The sequence below is a fragment of the Anser anser genome, assembly GCF_964211835.1.
Source record: "Anser anser genome assembly, chromosome: 7".
Taxonomy (NCBI): Eukaryota; Metazoa; Chordata; class Aves; order Anseriformes; family Anatidae; genus Anser; species Anser anser.
The window spans coordinates 15,165,147-15,186,028 of NC_139727.1; the positions used below are offsets into that span (position 1 = coordinate 15,165,147).

At 36.2% G+C, this 20,882-nt stretch overlaps 1 protein-coding gene across 11 annotated transcripts in view; it reads left to right on the forward strand.

The window, feature by feature from the left end:
* The window catches only part of LOC310902999 (uncharacterized protein), a 322,682-nt gene that overhangs the window by 191,729 nt on the left and 110,071 nt on the right, over window positions 1-20,882 (forward strand). For 3 of the 11 annotated variants that reach the window (XR_014587208.1, XR_014587209.1, XR_014587210.1), the window contains exon 2: window positions 639-677. The exons of 6 other annotated variants lie outside the window; for them this stretch is intronic. The gene's annotated coding sequence lies outside the window, so the exon portion shown is untranslated. Of the gene's footprint in view, window positions 1-638; window positions 678-9,588; window positions 9,604-20,882 lie in introns of those variants that run through there. 2 more of the 11 variants (XR_014587211.1, XR_014587212.1) reach the window with 1 other exon arrangement.

Consider the following 20,882-nt stretch of genomic DNA (forward strand, 5'->3'; position numbering starts at 1 on the left):
ATGGTATTACTATAACATTTTGTTTCTGGAGGCCACTGATGAAACAGAGCATGCTGGTACTGTGACAGGTTTAAGAAGCCTGCATAGGGAGCTTCAGTCATTTATAAGGTTAGAAAAAGTAGTTAAGGATGTTGATGAAGTATCATGTGTTCAGCTTTTTGACTTGATTTCCCATGCACACAATATGATTAAGGGATGTTCTTGCTGAGAATTCTGTCTATAAGTCTTCTACTTTTCCATATTGATAGTGTGGTCAGTGTTCTGAAAAGGCATGAGATGAAGTTCTATATATTAAATTTCAAGTGAACTTGTGTTTTGTGTAGTATGAGAACTTGAGGCTTTAGAAACTAGGTTAACTAGTCTGCATGTACATGGATAAAACAGTGTCTCTTGACTGCAGTAAGAATTTCTACTATAAAAATCTAATTTCCCTTTCTTAAATCCATTTTGAAGGAAAAACATGACTGTTACATGCCTTTGAAAGGGTGTTCCATCTATTTGCGGTTTAAGAATCATAGCTGTTTGGAGGTTTATGCCTTTTTGTGACTTAATGAATAATTTTGCTATGGAATATACTTGATTTTTTTTTCCTTACTGCCTTTTGTTCTTCTGTTCTGACAATCTATATATCCACGTAGGGTAAGGTGGAAGAGAAGAGAGCAATGAGTTATGCTTTGGTAAGCTATTTTTTTAATGACTTGGTTCAGTGTCCCATTCTCAACAACTCACTGTCATCAGTTTCAAAGTCATTTAATGGCTCTACTAGATCTAAATCAAAAGTGATGTTCTTACCTTTTCACTTGGTAGTTGGACTAGGTTTTGAGTCAGCATTGGTTGTGGATGGATGCACATGTTTTATATAGTGGCTTGAACACACCTAGGTAACAGGTAATGTCACTGGACAAAGAACTGTAGCTTTGTTTTCCTCCTCTCGCTAGAGGCCAGTGAGGTGTCAGTTTTTAACTGTTACAGTCTTGATTTTAAAATACAGTTACAGAATTTAGTAAAATCAGTAAAAGTATCTCTACATATAAATGTCTGATATGTATGCTGCATGTGTTATTCAGTGAAAACAGACTTTTCAGACATTGTAAAAAGAAATAGAGTTTGGAACGAGAAGGCAGTGATATGAAAAAAGAAAGGAGAGGAAAGAAGAAAGGACAGGGCAGCTGCTAGTGTGGTAGACTAGTAATTCAAGAGGAAACTACACTTCAAGGGGTGAGGATAGGAAAAATAAGGAAGAAGAGGTGCAGAGGTATGAAAGAGGGAATGGAAAGGACATAGTAAAGAAGCTTGGATGTCACTAACATCTGAGAGGAATACAGGCCTAAATGCCTCTAACTAAGCAAAACTTGTTGTTCCGCATTATATGAAAGTAATGGCAGGCATGTGCAAGCAGAGTGCCCCTTTGCTGTAATGTATATTAAAATTAAGACCCTTTTTGCACAGATTCAGAAGCTGATAAATCAGACACTGTACCAAAAACAGGCTATTAGCAAGAAAAACAGTGATGTTCTGTATCTGAAAGCAAGCAGAATTCCTGTTTAGCACTGTAGTAGGAGTCAGGAATTTCTCTTTATCTGCTTCTCCTTTTTACCTATTTCCCTCCCCACCCCTATACTTTTTTTTGCCCACCTTCTGTGGGCCACAGTGTTTTGTGAGGAATTGTGGGTTAGGCGGTGTCTACCCTAACATCAAGCTGTAGCCTGAATTCAGTTTGATAGCTGGTCCCAGACCACCTCTTTCCTGATGAATTTTGCTAGGTCCATACATTAATTTAGGTTTGCTACGTTTGTTTTTGTATTGTTTCTCTCTGCCCCTCTTACAGAGTTGTTGAAGGTTTTCCCTTTAGTCTGGACACTATGTGAAACTTACCAAAGATCAGTGCTGAGGTGATTGCTGTTTTTTCATTCTTATCATACAGGCCTGTTCAGGCCTGCACATGATGAAGACAGCAGTGAAGCTGGTCCCAGAACTGTCCAGAGGCTGGGCAAGTTATCTTTACAGCTTTTGTGTTTGAAATGGGAAGTAATGAGTCTGATTAAAAAACAGTAACAAAAGCTAACTATTTTCTGAGTATGCACAACTGCAACACTCTGCTTCAAGGCTGCATTGTGGTGGGTAATCCAATCCTCATGAGTTTAAGCACTGACAGGATTGAGTTCTGTTAGAGCATATGAAGTGTTACACAGATCAGGAGGACATTTAATAAAGCACTGAGAAGGCTGCCTCTCAGCCTTTCTATCCTCTTTGTTGAGAAGCTAGACAGTGGCGTAGACAAGAGGAATGAGGCGAGAACTCCGAAGTCTGTTTTTTTCGAAAAACAGGTTATGGGTAAGAGAAAGGATATTTGTACTTCTATGAGAGTACAAATGTATTTCAATTTATTTCATTTAAAATTGTCACAAAGTGGACAGAATATATACCTGAGGAATTTGATAACTTTAATATACATACAACAGATTATTGCACTGAACAGAGATTAGTGACATTTGAGGTACATGAGGTAATTATTCTTACTCATCTTAGGTTATTGGTGTGAGGACTATCCTAGAGTAGCTCAGTTAAAACCTTATTTTATCTTTAGTCCCACTTAGAAGTGCTATAATCTTAGACTGATCTCAGAGATCTCACTGAAACTCTTGGCAGAAAGGTAGAAGACTGAGTTACAGTAAGAGTAATAGTTAGGTCACCCAGGTTTTCAATCTTTAACACTTATGCCTTTTTCTTTATTTTATTAATATTGTGAACCCACTTCTTAGATTGATATTTAGGGGAGTATTTATTAATAGTGATAGGTTTTAAACCATTCCAAAGATGCTGTTACCAGGCAAAAGCAGAATTCTTGAATTCTCAGTCATGACTCGAACAATATGTTGTATCATAGTTCAGGCTGTGTTTTACTTGAGTAAACTTTTTTATTCGTGTTTGTATTAATTTTGTTTTCCTGATATATGGTACTTCTCATTTTCATCACCTGTCTTGAGAATGTGGTACTCATATTTTAACTTCTGTACTCTCCAGTGCCATTTTTAGATTAGGTAGTGCAACGCAAATCACTTGAAAATGCGATCAGATTAGACAATTCATTAATAACTTGGAAAGTAATGAAAAAATCCAAATACTAGAGTAGAAAATATGCTTGTTATATTTGACAATAGCATGCAGGTGATAGGAACAGAAGGACAGTTTGAAGCACAGGTTTGTAATTCAAAAAAAGTCATGACAAATGGAAGAAATGGTCTGAAAATCAGTGCAGTCAGGAGCAGTGTACATTGCAGTTGGAATTTGTTAAGTATGTAAACAAAGAAAGGTATGGGTAAGATTAAGTAGGTTTTTTTTGAGAGAATCTGATAGTTGAGGCTCTCAAGCTCAAGAGGAGTCAAAAAATACTGTGCTGATTAAAAAAAAGTAAAAGCAGTACTGCATTAACTGCATTATATAAACAGTGGTAGCATTTAAAAACATGTAAAATACATACAGTAATTCTTAAAACTTCCAATTTCTTCTGCTTAAATTGAGACATATTCCCAGTTTCAAGGAAAAATAAGAATGGTTGCAAACCACTTGGAGAAAGTCCAGACAGCATAGGAATGGTTCTCTTTGAAGAATTCTAGGAAGTGCAAGCAAGCATAGTTAATGGAGTTTCTTTAGCCTAAAGAAGCAAGACCTTACGAAGGTGGAGGAAGGGGTAGGAGGAGGACTGTGTCTTCAAGTGTTTAAAAAGACTAGTTGAAAAGGAACTACCTGTTCCCGCATTTCTGTAGTGCATAGGATAAGCATGACCTTTACTCTCAGGAATAAAGATTCAAGATAGACACAGATTAAAACTTCATCATGAGTGGTTACAAAACTCTTCAAATGGAGCCACTTGAGGGTAGAGTGTCCATTACAGGAGAGTTTTGACAGGCATTGTGTTGACTGTTTAATAATGGCAAAGAACTGCTAAACCTACATTGAATTTAAGAGAAGCCCTAGTTAATAGGGTTCCTTCCTGCTTATTACCCTTATCATTTTCGTGTAGTAATAGTTACTGTTTTTCCAAACATAACTTTGCAAGTGATCTAAAATACTCATCATGTCTTCTTGAGTATCTTTTAGAACCACTATATACTGGGTCATATAAATATTTGAGGTTAACAGATGAACATGTTAGGGTGACTTGACTTTCTAATGAAGTTTGGATGCTATACCCGTGAATCATGGAATGATTTGGGAAATTTGTCATGACAGGGCTTTGCCTTTGCCCTATGTATTCACAAGAAAGGCTAATTAACTGAAAGGCTAATTGCTCTTCTTAGTCCAGTTTAACAAAAAAAAAAAAGGCAGTAAATCATTCTGTTACATTCAATGTTCCACATTTATTCATTTATTTTTGTAATGCAGTCCACCTCTAAGTTCTTAACAGATGGTAGCTATTTTTAGGTATGCATCTTAAGAGTATAAGGCACTGTTTTCTATATACATCCCTAACCTGTTCTGTTTAAAAGATCTCATTTGAGTAATAAGTAAGATTATTGAATATCAAAGAAACTTTTTTCATAGATTTCCACACAATATGGTCCAAGAATCTTCTTTTCAGCAGCATGTAACACACGTAAAGGATTCAGAAAGCCACTGAAACTGTGGTATGTTAGAGGAATAGGGCTAAAAACATCAAGGATTCTGCCAATATCCTGGATCCTGTTCTAATAATAGGGAATATGTGTGTTTGCTATTAGTGCAGCCAATTGAATGAACTGTTTTATGTTTTGTTACAGTTTGTACTAGCTTAATAAAAAAGCCTGCATAATTGTGAGGCTCCTAATTTAGATTTGTTATCGAAAACTTGGGTATCGAATTTAAAGATGAAAATTCAGTGTATGAAATGCAATTGTATGATGTTAGCAAATGTGAAGCTGCATAATCCTGTCTCATTATTTGTGAGAACAGACTTCATAAGATATCAGTTCAGGAAACTGCACTGCAGTACAGTAGATGATTCAATCACTGTGTAGAGAGACTGCCTTCTCACAGAAAGTCTTCACAAGCATCTGTGCTTTATCCACATTAAAATAAGCTTATTTCTCTCAGAAATAAGAAGCCTGTGACTCTGGAAGGAAAGAATGTATTGATTCCCACAAAATGTAGCAAATCCAGTGTTGACAGCAAAATAGATACATGACCATCTGAGGATAACTTTGTGCAAAATTTCAAGGGGATACTTTTGAGAGAGCCATATTAATTACAGTTAAATTAAAAAAAAAAAAAAAAAAAAGCAAAGATACCTAATCTCTCCTTCCAAATATAAAATATCTGAAAAAGCAAGGACATTACACACATTAACTTCTGTAGTAAAGTTTTGGCTGTTTACTTGTTTTCATAAAATGTCTTTACAGTTGAGAGCTGGTGGACTTGAAGGTTGTTTCTGTAATGAGAAGCCTTTAGATCACAATTCATGATAACAGGGATACAGGATTATGTCAGTTCTTCTTTAAGATAACGTTTGCACAAATCCTTAGTTCATAAAAAACTTACTTAGTGGATTTCAGTGAAGTCATGTGTTTGCTTTCTTTCCGCTATGGGAAGTGCTTCACCAAATCAGAAGGGTAGATATGCCACTGATGAAGGACAAAGATGCTCAATAAGAAGCACAGAAATCAAGGTGTTCACAAAGCAAGTTCTGAGAAGCCAAAAGAACAAAATTACTACTTTAAAGACTGTTCTGAAATAACTTTCTAATAGAGTAAAGAGAGAAGATGGTTTCACAAAATGTATTCTGCAGGCAAAACAGTTCATTGCAGAGCATTTGCTACACTGGTTTCACACTTTATTTTGTTTGCAAATCATTTTACAACAGACTGAGTTTTACAGTTTTCTTCTCTCTTCTGAATTATTTGGCAAATACTTAATAAGGACAAATTTCATCTTGCAGATTGTTTACTAATTGTGTTTTCCATATGTTTATATGTTCATTGTTTCTGTTGAGGGATTTCATCACTTCAGTCACATGGAAATGATTTTCTGGAAACGATTTTACATGGCATAATTCTGGGAAAAAGATGTAAGCACTAAAATATTTACTTTCTTTGGGATAGAATGGTCAAGACCCAGCATGCTAAGGATCTTGTAGAACTTTGTTTCATATGGATTTTGAAAAATAGTATGGTTTTGTTTGTAGCTCTTCTCTCTTGAAATCTCATTATGAAAATCAGTCTGATGGTGTTCTGTTAGCAGGCTTTCATCTTATGCAGGGTTTATGCTGTGTCAGATGTAAACACTGGTTTTCAAGAAATGATAGCCACCTACTGTGTGTACACACCAGTGTGTCCTGTGGTTTGGGTTTGGAGCATACTCAGAGTCTTTAAACACTATGTATATAATCTTTGTCCGTTTTACCTCCTGATTACAATTTTATTCTGCTTTTCTGCATACTCAGACCTGCAGTCTTTCTACTTCCATACTGACTTAGGTTCCCTGATGTCTTGCCCTCAGCTTTTGCCATTCTTCCTCCAAAATTCATGTAAGCAGCTAAGGGGGTAGCCTGCCAGTGTTAAAGTTTGGCTTTTAAGCTCTATGTTGAAGTCTTCATTAATATACTAGGTCACCTACTCACAAACTAGCTATTCTCATCTCCAGTTCTTACCTGGCTGATGAAATCCACAGATTCTATATGGAAACCAGTCATAAAGGATGTGCCGAAGCACTGTGAATGCTTGAAGTGTAATACATACTGATTTCAAAACACAATATGAAATGTCATCTGACTCCCACTGTTTATTTCTTTGTAATTGGGAAAAAGAGGAAGAGGAACAGCAGAACAGGACATGGAGTTGTTCACCCATCTGTCACATAACATATGAGCTGTTCTTTCCTAAATGAAGTTGTTCACTAAAATACCTTTTCTGTATGACTATAAGCCAGCTTTTTTGGGAAATGATGTAAAGGGAGGTTTGTCTCAACCTCATCGTAATTTTAAACATGCATCTTTAAGTATGGAGTGCAATTCAAAATCAATATTATGTGGTCCTAATTTCTAGTACAAAGAATATTCTCACACATGGAGAGTTTAAATTAATTTAGTATAACAGGAACAAATACAGCAAGTGATTTTCTCAAGAATGGATGAAGTGTGATCACTTGATCCCATCACGCTTCATACTCTCAAGCTTTTTTTCTGTTCAAAAAATGATTGGACACTTTGAAGAATAAACTAAATAAGTTCTGTACATGGGAGGGGCTGACTAAGTTATTCCATATGCATGTTGACTGCACATGAGCCCTCTTCAAATACACACTTAAACAGCTCAGAGTGATGCCAATAAGAGGGCTTATCTAAGCCCAGAATCTTTTGGTGCAGATGCAGGTAAAATTTATTTTGGATTTCTGCACCGAAAATCTAAGAAAAGTTAATGGACAGAGAGACTTGGAGTAGAAAAAATGTCAGACAAGGTTCCATTTTGGACTATTCCCAGTGCATGTATTTTCTTTCTTGGTTGAAGCAGGTAGTATTTGCTTATGTAGCTGCTGTATGTATATGGAAACTAATGTTGGATGCCACACGGGTTTTAATCTGTCCGAGGAAGAAGTCTCTTGTTTAGTGAAAGCACCTAGAGTTTGTTAAAGTTGACATCTTAGCGTCTACCACATATTTGATCCATGTAAATTAGGAGGGGAGGCATCAGAGCTTCTGTAAGGCCTATAATAGCTTAAGAAGCTGAAAATGGACTGAATGTGGTTTATTAGCCTCCACTGGTGAAACGTGACAGAAATGGCAGCCTCTGGACAGAAGTCACTGACTACATTGTATACTTCTCTTCTTCTTCTTCTCAGCCACCCATGCTAAGACAATAGGAGCTTGGTAAAATTTTAAGAAAGCATTTTGATTAGAAATGTTTCAGTTTGTGTTTTTAAATCAGTTAGTCAACTTGGAATTTCACTTTTTTATTATTTTCCCTTTTTAAATATTGCTTGTGTGTCCATCAGTCCAAGTTTTTAACATATGGTATTTTCAACAAGTTGAGTATATTTACAGAATGAAAAAAGTTAACTTTCAGCTTTTCCTCCTTGCCTTGGCTATTCGTAATCCTCGTAAATCTTTTTAAGACGTTTTGTTATGTGTTTTTTTCATTTTGTTTCCTGTCCTAAATGGAAACTCAAAATTATTGCTCTTTAATGATGAATTTCTTTAGGCAAGAGGTTAAAACTCATTCCAGAAACTGATTGTTTGCTGGACCCACATTGTCTTTGTAGCAAGTAGATTTAAGACTGGCTGACTTTCATAGCATGGAAAATGCAGGAAAAAAAGAGAATACTGCAGCAAATAAATACAACAATGAAAGTAGAGGGTATTTTTATTGACTAAATTATGAATACTCAAACAGAATATAATCCTTACATAACTTGTTTTGTTATTACGTTCAGTTTAGTTTGTCTCCATGAATTTTTAGTATGCATCAGAGTTTCTGGCTGATAATGATAGCTTGTGTGTAAAGACTGTTTAGTGAGATCTGAAGTTCAGCAATTTGGTGAAAGAATAGTTCTGAGACTCAGCAGCTCAGATCTGAGAGCACTTGGGAATGTTGGAAGATGCTGCGAAAGGTTAAACATTGAAACTGTTGTGTGAGTTTAGGTGGGAGGAAGGGAAACTTATCATATGGATTAAGTTACGTACAATACTTGTTCATATTCTGTAAGATGATGTAACAAAAATGTACATGTAATCTACCTTCCAGAAGTTTTTTTAAACATTGCACATAATTGGCAGAGTTCAAAATCTCTCTAAATTTTGAGTGGACATCAGTTTTGGGGCACGTGTATGTGTAGACATATGTACATGTACTCATATTTGGACATTCATGTTGAACTTAATGCACGGCAAACTGTGGTTGGAGAATCATAGACTATATGGGCTTTTTGTGTATGCAGCTAAATAACTGAAGTGTTAATATCAGTAGCAAGCATTCATAATTAAAAATAATAGTTGCTGTTTATCACAACTTCTTATTCTTTATATTCTTCTTATATTTTTTGTAAATCATTGCACTTTGCTACTGCAGTCTTACAGTCTCAGGTTTATGGGGGACATTACTTTGCTGTCAGAATGCAACAAGATGTGGTTTGAGCTGTCATTTGCTGACTGGTGGGCCAGTCACTTACTTTCTGGTATGTAGACGTTTATTGTGTTAGTTGTGATTGCAGACTCCAAGCTTATAAGTTCAGAAAATGTTTAATTGCAATGTAAGACATACTTTCAGATGTTTCAATTTCTAAATGCTTTTTTTACCTCTGAAGAACATTACTACAGCTGATATACTTTATGGAGCCCTGCAAACCTGGTAAGATTAAATAGGCAGAATTACCCATAAAAGCTTATGTAGATGTCATAATTGTTTTTTCTCATCAGAGAGAAAAAGCCAGAAAGAACTTAAAAGAGAGACAAGTGTGAGCAAGATCAACAGACTAAGGAATATGGGAGACCGGGGTGGGAATAAGACTGAACCATATTATAATTAATTGCAGACTAAATAGTACAAAACAGAGTACATGTTTGCTTAATGTTTGCAGATGTGATGGAAGGGTAGCATAGAGATGTCTCCAGTGTCTGTAACTGAGATCAGCCAGGTAATGTCTAGACAAAAGGAATTATCAGTGTTTTTTTTTTTATTATGGCACTGATGTGTTTCTGTGCAGAAGAGCCATGTTGTTACATGGCAAATGATCAAACTTCTCTTTCAAAAAGGTAAAAATATATATACCCTTCTATAAAGAGTTAATGCATGCTCTATGCTGAAGATGACAAGTGCTCCTTTGAAAAGCATATTAGATCTTAATAATTTGAGAATGTCATGGGATTCTTAGCCAAATGTCTTAAAAGGAGAGAATGAATGCCTGGTATGAGGCTTTTCATGCTGTTTACTTCCTTCTCTAGAGGGCTTTACGGTTTTGTTTTGTTTTGTTTTCCATCTTTTCATGTTTATTTGGTCTTTTAGAAAGGCATAGACTAAGCATTTTATCACTGTTGCTTTCTCATCCAGCATGTTTTGGTCTTAGCTGTAAATACTTATGTGTCATTGTCCAGGGTGTTTGTTCAACTCTAATTAACATCTCTAAATATCCAGAGATGTGTAGATCTAATAAACGTATAATTATATTTAATATATTATAATTATTGTTTACATGTTATAATTTAATATAATAATGTTTTAAATAAAATCAGATGTTTAGATATAATAAACATGACTGAACATCCAGAGAGCTAATTGAAGGTTACATTCTGTGTAGAGGGAAAATAAAGGCCACCTGTATTGACCCTAACAGCACTGTTTTTCGGTCTGTACATTCTCCACATTCGCATAGTATTTTCTACTGAAAACATCCCAAAACTCTTCAGTAGAGGACAAGTTTTGAACCATTATTAACTTCTCCATGCATGCAGGTTGGTTCCCTAAATCATCTGTTAAATTTCTTGCTTTACTAAATAATAGGCGCAATTTGCCATTAAAAATAATAATCTCTTACAATTCCTCCTCAGAATCCCGTATGTTTATCGTTTAATTTATTTAGTACAAAATAATTAGCTTATTTAAATAGATTTCTATGAGACCTCACTGAAACATAGTCTGTAAACTCTACTAAATCAGTCATGTATCTAGTTTCTGCCTCATTTAGTCAGATTTAAAAATTGCATTAAGTATTACAAAAAAAAAAAAGTGCTACTGGATATTTCAGATTCCTGTAGAAAAATAAGTTGTGTATCAGAGCTGATCAGGAATTGTGGTTTAACTGACTATCAGAAATTCTGATTCACTTAAGCATTTTTGCAAAAATGGAGCTGTTAGACATCAAAGGTTTCACGCTGTTAAAGAGAAGTGTTTTGGTACTCACCTGCAAAACCATTGGTCAAATTCTTGCTGCAATTAATATTCAGCTTACACAGTGGAACAGCTTCAACAAGAAAAAATGGGATAAGCCTATCTCAAACTAATTCATAATCTGGCTGTATGGTGGCATTTATTAACATTGTGGGAGAGCCAAATTCATATTCCCTGTTCTGCCAAAAAATTATATGGCTGTGGAATTGCTGTGTGCTGCTTCTTAGCAGTTAGCATTTTTTTCCCTATTCTCAAGAGCCAAGTTTAAGGATTTCATTAAAACATAGTTCAGATTGAATGATATAGTTTGCACTGTGAATAACCAGAAAAGAAGGAAAGGGGTGGGAGGAAGCTCATCGGGAGAAAGTACCAGAAAGGTTTAAGTTGAAAGAGGACAGTCTCTTCCTATGCCCTCCTGTGTACTATTTGTATATTCTTATTTTTCCACCACTTCTGGCCAGGAGCAGCCCTGCCTCCTGTAAGGTACTCTTTCCACACTCGCTCTGCAGTGCCTCTTCTGATAGTGCCTAAAAATCTGTCTGGGGGACCCATGTGGGTTACAGGTGTCAGAGAACTTACAGATACATATGTAATTATCATTTTTATTTTATATTTATTTTAGCCTGCTCAGTCCTTGGCCAGTGCTTACGAACTGCCAGGAATGACTGTGAGGGGCTGAGAACATCTTGTGCCAGCAGTGAATAGCCTTTGACCGTGCAGTGGAGTAAAGGCTAGGTTTTTTGATGCAAGTTCAGTTAGCCACAATAACTTGATGGTCTCAACAAATTTTGACCTACAGGATCAGGGAAGGATCTATTTATTGTTACCTTCTTAGTTATTCACTGTATGTACACATGATAGCCACTCCTGCCTTCAGCCAGATGGCAGTCCTCATCAATATTCAAAACTACAATAAAGCAGTTTTAAGGATCTGCAAACATTTGAATGTTGGGGAAACTTGCTTCTTAACCCTTTTATTTAATGTAAATACTACTTTATTCAGCATTTGGAAAACTACCTGTGCTGTTGCTTTCTGTTATTCAATTGCCTAGGAGCAGAGAGAGAAGGAAAATGAGGAAGGATATCAGGGAAACAAGGAAATGAGTTCTGTGGCAGTGTGACTTCACAGCATTTTAAGACTGGCGTATAGTCTGGATATGGGTATAAATCATCTCTTGAACTGTTAAATCCTTACCGTAAACTACAGTAATCCCTGAGATCTACATTTTGAGCTGGTTTTGGGTCTTCAGGTCACAGGTGAGTCCTTCCCACAGTTGGAACAAGAAGTGTGTACCAACTGGAAATTGATACCCCTGACCAGCTGTTCAGTGCTGCTAGAGGCCTGCGCTCTCACCTGGTGAAGGGAAGTGCCTGTAGCTGGTAGCAGTCAGCTACAGCTTACTTCCAAAGGTGGAAGTGAGGATCTCCTTAGCCTAGCTATCCTCCCAGTGGAGGAGTAGGGGTCTCTGAGCTGAGAGCAGTGGACACAGTGACAGTGGCCAAAGTCTAGGACAAAAAACATACAGTAGGTATATAGCCTTTAATATGTGTCATCAGAGCTAGTACAGATACATGTTATTCTTAGAGGGAAGACCATCTGTGGCCATTAGTCAAAAGATGTCACTTCGCTAAATCTGAAGTGATTTAATGAGTTTAAAAAAAAGTAATAAATGACAGGAACATTTACCACTGCTGGAAGATTTTTTTATTTTTTTATTTTTAATTATAGAGCACCCATTAGCATAGTTTTCTTTAAATTAACTTCCTGTAATGGAGATAATTATTCAAAGTTTGCTGTAAAAATAAATCTGACTACTACTACTTATACAAAATAAATAACACTTGAAATTATCAGAGCATGAAACAAAATCACAGGAGCTCGCTTGCCTTTCATTCTTCTGTATTGTTACATTGTTCCAATTAATGTTTATTAAGCAGGTGTTATTTTAGTTTAAATACTAATTGTTAATGATTAGTAAAAATATTGCCCACATCCTATAAACAATACTGTCATCCTGTTGGATTATCTGATACAGAAAACCAGAAGTGACCATGAGTGTTGGAGCACACAGTATGAGCCCTTATGGAGAGCTTTTTCTTTCTTGCCCAGTTGTATTCTTTTCTTCCCCCACAGACACATATGCTTCAAGCAATTTATCTCGGTGTAGCCATATGTCCTAGCAGAGTAGAAGTCCCTGGAAGGCAAAAAAGTTGCCTTTTCTGTCCAACACTGACAGTTACCATTCTCCCTTTCCTAGTTCCTAGGAAGGTCCTCACTTAAATCTCCTACAGCACTTCTCTCCAACTCCAGCCCGTGCTTCTAAGGTACAAACGAGAACAAGACAGGTCTGTTGGCATCCCATCCCTGTTGCATTGTTATTTATTCAACGTAGAAACTGCCATTATAGATCACACCAGTTTGATGCTTACAGAGGTCAGTAGCAGATGACTGGAATGAATATACCCACTTCCATGAGGATGAACTGATATTGTAGCAGTCCTTTTTTCTTTTTTTTTTCCTCTTTTTTTTTTCTTCTTTTTAAGTTTTAAACTCTTAGTATTTTGAACTAAACTGTAATTAATTCAAAAATGGTTACCAGAAAAAATGGCCAATATGACACACAATCCATGATGTTTTTTGATCTCCCTCTGTTTAGGACAGACTAACCTCTGTGTGAATCTTGTAGCTCACAGTACATTTTTAGTTCCTTCTGGTCTTACTGTTCTGTGTTTTTTCTGGGATTACTTTTTAGGACTCAAAGATATGCAAGAACAGAATTTTATGCATTTCTTTGGAAAGAATTTAGAGAGAATTAGAGTGAATGAGATGACAAGTTTTTTTGGGGAAAAGAAAAATATTGCAGAGGAAAGCAGGAAAGGGGCTTGGCTCTAGAGGAAGGAGATGCATGGGATATGAAACCTCCAACTTAATTCTATGGAAGCTAAGGGAAGAGAGAAATCAAGTACAAATCTGTCGAACAGAGTGTTAGGATCATCGCAGTAAAGCAGAGTGTCTGCATTAGCCTTATTTCAGATTGCCTACTGTTACTGCTTGTTTATTGTCAGCAGTGTGGGAGCACAGAATCTTTTCTGCTTTAGCCTGACACACGTGTGTAGGACTGAAGTGAGTCTTGGTATGATCTGGTACAGTTGTCACTGAAAACTTATCCTAGGGAGCAGCAATTGACGTTGCAGACTTTCACTGGTTTCACTAAAGAAAAAAATAAGCCAAATATTACATTAACTATTGGAGTAGGCATTTTGTTGTAGGGCACCAGAACTTAGGGTTGTTACAACAGTTTGAGAGAAAATCTGAAGGCTTGATTCAGTTGATACCTCTTGTGTTTATCTACTGTAAACCTGTGTGAAATTCTCTTTACCACTGAATGGATAAAAGCTGTAGTCAAAGCCAGATAAATCAGTTCTACCTTTGCGTTATAAAATGTATAGCCTATTCATAAGAAAACCATGGCACAAATGAAAAGAATGCTGTCAGACACTGTAAAAGCTATACTTAGTCTGCTTTGGAATGTCATTGTACTTCAAATAATGCTTGATTCAGTAAATGCCTTAGTCCAATCAACGTGTGTTTTCAAGAATTCATTTCTGATCTATTTTTAATACTTAAATAATCTGGTTGGTTTTAGTTTTCTTCATTTTCATTCTTGTCTGAAAATGCAATTGAAAACTGCAAGTGTTCAAATAATGATGTGAGGGTGTATAGGTTTCCCTTTCCAGGTCTAACAAAGTGACTGCTTTCTAGTGTTACTAACTATGGCAGTTTTTAATAGCAAATAGATAGATAGTGGCTAGAACTGGAAGCATGAAATTATAACGTCTGTATTTAGTTTTGTAAATAAAATATAAGAATTTCAGATTCAGTGATTCACATACAAATAGCACTTGTGTTAATAGGAATCTCAAGTTCCTAGCAAACGTAGCACATGATTAACTTTGTGCTTACAGTTTGGACTTCTTCAGAGTTCACAGCTTCTGTGAGAAGTACTGTATAAAATACCATTTTTATCTGTCACAATTCATGGAAGAGGAAGGATGAACTACATTGGAACTCAGTAGATCAAGGTTCAGACGCACCTGTAGGACTTTAGAAAAGATGTTAAATTTTGCTGTGCTTGACTTGCCTGAAGCCGTTTCTCTGATGTAGGGAGAACTTGTACAAAAGTGCAGCCAGTGCCTCAGGCCCTAAAACGCTCCTTACCATGCAGTATGTATGTGGTCTTACATGCTAATTCATCCAACATCTATCCACTGCCCCACCTATTCGTTATACTTGATAGAGGGTGGCTGTTTAAATCCCAGGCAGTGATACTAGCTTGTTCACAGGGGTCTTGTTAGGAGCAAACTGCTTTCTAGGCTCACAGGCACAGCTGCCTGTCCCAAGACATTTTACTGTCTATGAGGAGATGGCCAGTGCTTCTCTAGTGGTGAGAGATATTTTTTTTTTTCATGTTAAGGAATTGTTTATAATCAGAGGGTGTTAAGAAGGATTGCAAAGTGCAACAGATGCCTTGTGTAGCATTTGATTACCCTCAAAGACTGTACATATTCTTTTGTATTTGTGAGACTTCACAGAAACTTGCATAATTTGGCTTTTTCTCTTTAAAATAATTGTATAATTATTAATAGAATCATGCTTTGGTTGTCTACCTCAGACTGGTTCCATTTGTAAAGTGATTTAGTCTCTGAAACAACTAGTTTTGTCTATAACAATAAGAAAAAAATAAGAAGGGAAACCGGTTGTCCAGAGACAGCCTTTTTTAAATGACAAAGAAGCTCAATCTAATTAACTTAATCTCACAACTTTATGTGCAAGGTTATGTACACATAAATAGAGCACTTAAATGTGTGAACAAAATATTATTAATTGATAACCTGAAGGTTTCTTTTTCTGATTATAACTTAGGTTTAATAAAAGCTTAAGTCAGTTATTAATTGCAGGGAAAAAGACACAGCTTTTGCTTAATTGTAACTCTTAATGAGATGCAGCTGGCAAAGAAGCAGGAAGGTCTGTCCAATAGTGATAGTTTTATCATTTCAGAACAGTCAGAAACAAAAATGGCTGAATCTATTTGAATCTTTCCTGTGATCAAAAATATGTCAAAGGGAATTAGTCTACAGTGGAAGACACCAAATGGGGTAATTAATACATATTCATGAGATCTGTCTGTTATAGTTGTATCAGTGACTTGCTCGTAATTTATCCTTCAGCAGCCCATACTTAAGCTTGTATGAATGGGGAAGAGCACTCTGAAGTCCAGGGATCCCACTTGAGGCACTGACTTGTTTATCTAGTAAATTAATAATCTGCATGGCACAAGAGTAGCTATCCTGTCTTTGGTGTGACCTTCATTAGCTCTGATTTTAAACAGTCTCTTTATCTCAAAGAACACTGCAGAGTTCCACTTCCTGACTAGTTATATTGGCATTATTTTTCAAGACTGTCTTCATCTAGGAGGAGATGGGAAACCTCCAAACTCACTTGCTGAGTGCCCTCACACGGCCCCACATGTGAACAGGGATAAATGTATTTGATTGCGGGTTTTTTGAAAGCATAAATAATGCTGATGTATTAAAGTTAAGTACTGAGCTCGTGCACTAAAATGTTAATTAGTAGCATTTAATATTTACTACTGTGGGGGATAAGAGAACTTCTTAATCAGGAAGTAGAAGGCAAAAAAGTTTAGGGTCAACATGAATTTTAAAGGGCCTAACAATGGCTGAGTATAGCAAGAAGTAGAAGAACATCATCCAAGTAAAATGAGTTAACCTGGTATTGCGCTTTAACTGAACATGTAGGGTTGGGGGACATGTTAGTTATCATGATGACTACTAGCCTTTCATAATACGAACTAATGTGTCACAATTTGTCAGTTTTTTTCTCCATGTTTGGTAGGTTAATCTTTGTTTGCTTGTTTCCTTTAAAACTAATCTACTTTTTCCAATTCGGTACAGACTAATTTATCCCTTTTCCTCTGACCTAACTACTTCAGTGAGAAGCTAATCAATCCTTGTAGGATTATGTTCTGCAGATCATTGGCCTGAGAATGACATGTAAATTAGCTTCTCTCCCACCGTCAGGATGTTTCTGTAGAAGCCTGCATTTTCTCTTCAACTTAGTTAAAAACATTTTCATATTTTTTTCTTAAGTAGATGACTGCCAAGATCTCTCATACTCTTATCACATTGCTATACCAAATGCAAGACAGTTGATCAGTTATCAGTGTGTTATCAGAGTGTTAAGATTCAACTGAAAGGATCAAACCAAGATTCTGGCTAGCCCTTTACCATTTCTCTGAGAGGGTGGACCATGAAGAGATCTTGAGAAACAGCGTTGCTAAAATATATTTATAGTTGAATTAGTACTAAACCTTGCTGGGTAACATTCAAAAAGTGAAAAGACTATTTTCTTCTAATCTAGATAGATGAGATGTCATGAGAACAGTTAGTATGACAAGATTATCAATTCTTAAAGCTCTTGAAATTCTGTAAAATTGCCCAACCTTACAGTATAGTCTACTTTGAACAAGAACAGCTTTGGGAATTTCATTCCCCACACTCAACGTTCAAAATGTATGGTAAACATTAATTTGGAACCAAATGTAAATATCAACTCTCAGGCTTCACATCTCTAATGTTACAGTCATTTGTGAAGTTCTCTTAGCCTTAATATATACATATAATTTATCTCTGTCATTGGTTACAGATGAAAAATTCTACTCTATTTAGAGCGTATGTATATGTGTGTTCATTTCTTTCCAGTAGAAAGCTTCGAGGGGAGAAGTTTTCCTTGCCACAAAAGGCATTGAGATTTTTAACTAGCATTTAAACTAGAAGTAATGCAGCATCCTGCTCAGATTCACTGCTTTGGAAATCTGTTAGACAAAGACTTATTACAGTGAATTGAGGTATTTTGAGACCAACTGCTTTATATAGCTCAGGCTGTATTTCTGTAGATTTTCCTGAATCCAATAGCTAGCTGGGAAATACACACTTTGTGCTCAAGTTTGCTAAAAGAGGCAAATACATTTCAATAAAGAGATACAAGACAATAAAATGTTCTGAAGCTTCAATTAAATGCTTAAAATCAATATCTTCCTTTTACTATAACATCTTTCCCCATATATGTAGTAATTTTCTAGCTATCAAGTGGTAGCATAGTAAGATCAACAAGTTATTCTGTTATTTTCTGTGTTCCAATGATTATTCTCTTTCCTGCATGATGGTAGGACTTTTCTTTCCTCAAAAAGCCTACTGGCTGATATGGATATCTTTGTAGTATCTATTGCCTTTTAAAACTTCTTATAAAAATTGCCTGCATGAACACAGAGTTTGGAGGGAGTTTGTAAAAGAGACTTCTGCCCTTAGGGTAAATACCTTTCCCAAAGCACTGGCTAAACCTTCAGAAATACAAGTTCTGAAGTTTCATAAAATGCAAAACTTCATTTTCTTCCATCTCTAACAGAAGACTCTTCTGCTCAATAATGTTCCTGTCCCTTCAATTGCATTCTGAAATGTGCAGAGATGGAGGAATGAGTCTGGATTTTCAGTGACTTGCATTTGGCAGCTGTGACTTTGTTGCTTCAGTGCCTTTCGTAATTTCAGCGTGCAAAGGCAGCAGTATTGGATAGCAAAATTCATAAAGAACTGGCAAAATAAGTTCCAGAGTTGCGGGCATTCAACTTCTGAGGACTGGTAAAGAATATAGGTAAAGAAGAATGGAAGAGGAGACATATCCAATAGATCAGTTTGATGCTTAGTTGCAGAGATGCAGAACTGCAGTCAGAACTGTGTGCAGATCATAAAATGGTAGACAAGACTTTCTATTTTTTAGGGTAGGGAAAAATAGAGTAGACCTTATAAATTATTGATCAACTGAAAAAAATGTAATTGAGCAAGTGCTATGTAGTATTTACGTCTCTCTGTATGTGGGTATACACTGGGTGTGGTGTAACTCAAAGTCTGCATTTGTGCACCCATAGTTACCTGAACATTTTTACGTGATAAATTTAGTAAATCTAACAGGTATGGATTTAGTAAGTTATATGACTTGCATGAGGTACTGAAGCAGTGTGCAATAGTTGGGAAAAAAAAAATGGCAAAAAGGTTGTAATGAAGAAATAAAGTGAGTGAGGATTGTACCAATCATATTTGCTGACAAAATTAATCTAGGAGGGCTTCTGACGTTTGGAAAGTAGGACATAAAAGGCTTTTGGAAATAGAGCAATTAACAAAGAGTCAGATGTTAACAGACTGAAATGTAATCAAGATGAATACAAAGAGGTTCTCAGTGTTAAAATACAAAATGTGAGAAAGCTGACTAAGAAACAGTGCTAGAGAAGCAGGATCTTGAGAGTGCTAAACTGAACATAAGCATGCCGGTATGGTGCTGCTACAAAAATGCAGATACAGGGATATAAGAGAAAGTGGACTTCTATTTTCTGTCTTTGCAATATGGAATAATTTTCTCTGACAACGTTGGCTAAAGAGGTATTATAGGAATTTCAATGGAAGTTGTGCTAGATCACTGTCAAATTAACTCTGAACAGTTCTATTAGATAACCTTAGTAGCTCTCACTCTTTCTCTCTTCAGAACTGTCTTTTTAAAAGAACTGTCTTTTTAAAAGGATTGCATTTGTTATCATCCCTCATAATTTTTAGCCAAAATACTAGCCTCACTTCACTATGCTTGACATTATAGCTGTTGCCCCTGTGGCCTTTGTTTCTGTTTGAGCTGCTTACACAACACTTGATTTACATTAGTCTTCTGCAAGCTAACAATGGAACTTGCTACTGTGTTGTTTCTTCTTAGTGTAACCTGTTTATCATTGCATCTCTTCATTGAGTTCTCAACCTCCTCTTAAAGAGCATACAGGAAAAAGTATCTATTTGGATAACTGCTCTTAACGTTTTTTTCTGTGCTGCTACCATCATCATGTGACCTTTTCCCCTTTGTCTGAGGAGTGCTGAGGACTAAATATGCTACAAGGAATAGAGAGAACTTTTTAAGACAAAAGTTTTCATTATGTCAGTAGACCTTTTCAATTATCACTAAGTTCTAGTAAGGTCAGTTATGGAGAGCTGTATAAATTGGAGTCCAAAGCAGAAGAGAGGTTGTGAGGTTGGGTGGTGTTGCTTCAACAACTTTAATCTGACTCATGCTTTCAAATGGTCTCTTGGAGACATCTTTCAGTGACTTCTTTGCTTAATTTCCTTTTTAGCTTTCTGTTGATTTATTTCCTCTGTTTCTATTTGAACGGTACTTTATATGGCTTTTGACAGATGCTTCTGTTTTTAACTTGCTGCAAGCCCTGGTTGTTAGTTTCATGTTGTGTATTTGCTTTAGCATTCAATATTCTGGATTGCACTTTAATATTCTTTTTGGTCTAATATTGCAAAGACGCAGATGACTTTAGCTTCGTTGTTATTACCTATACATGCAAAATTCTTCACACACGCAAACAATTGCTCCATTTGAAGTAGCAACTGTTTTTCCTTTAAGTTTGTGTGAATGACAGCATGCCTGCTCATGCATTGCCTTCCAAACTGAATACCATATAATTCACTGAGCACTCCTTTTACAATTCTAATACAGGTGACGTATGACTTTTATGATGGACTGATGTTTTTTACAAGAAACAAAATTGCTCTTTCTGTCATTACTTTGTAATTATTTTTAAAATGACAGCTGTATGCAGCGTCATATGCAATTATACTTTCATGTTGTCTAGACAGGAGTACGGTAAGATTTGATTAGTTCCCTGAAAAAGAACTGGGAAGTTCTCAGTTCGTCTGAACTAATGAAAAACAAGTAGGATTATATTTTGACTTGAAACCACTCAGACTTGTGTAAGCTCCTGGGATAGCAGCTGATGTTATATATAATACCACTTCTGAGAATAAAGAACAGGTAAATCAAAAGCAACTGACTCTCCTGATAATAGGCGTGGGTGATAGAAATTAGGAAAGCCTTCTCAGAATTCTGAACTCAGAGACAAGGGTATCAAGGAG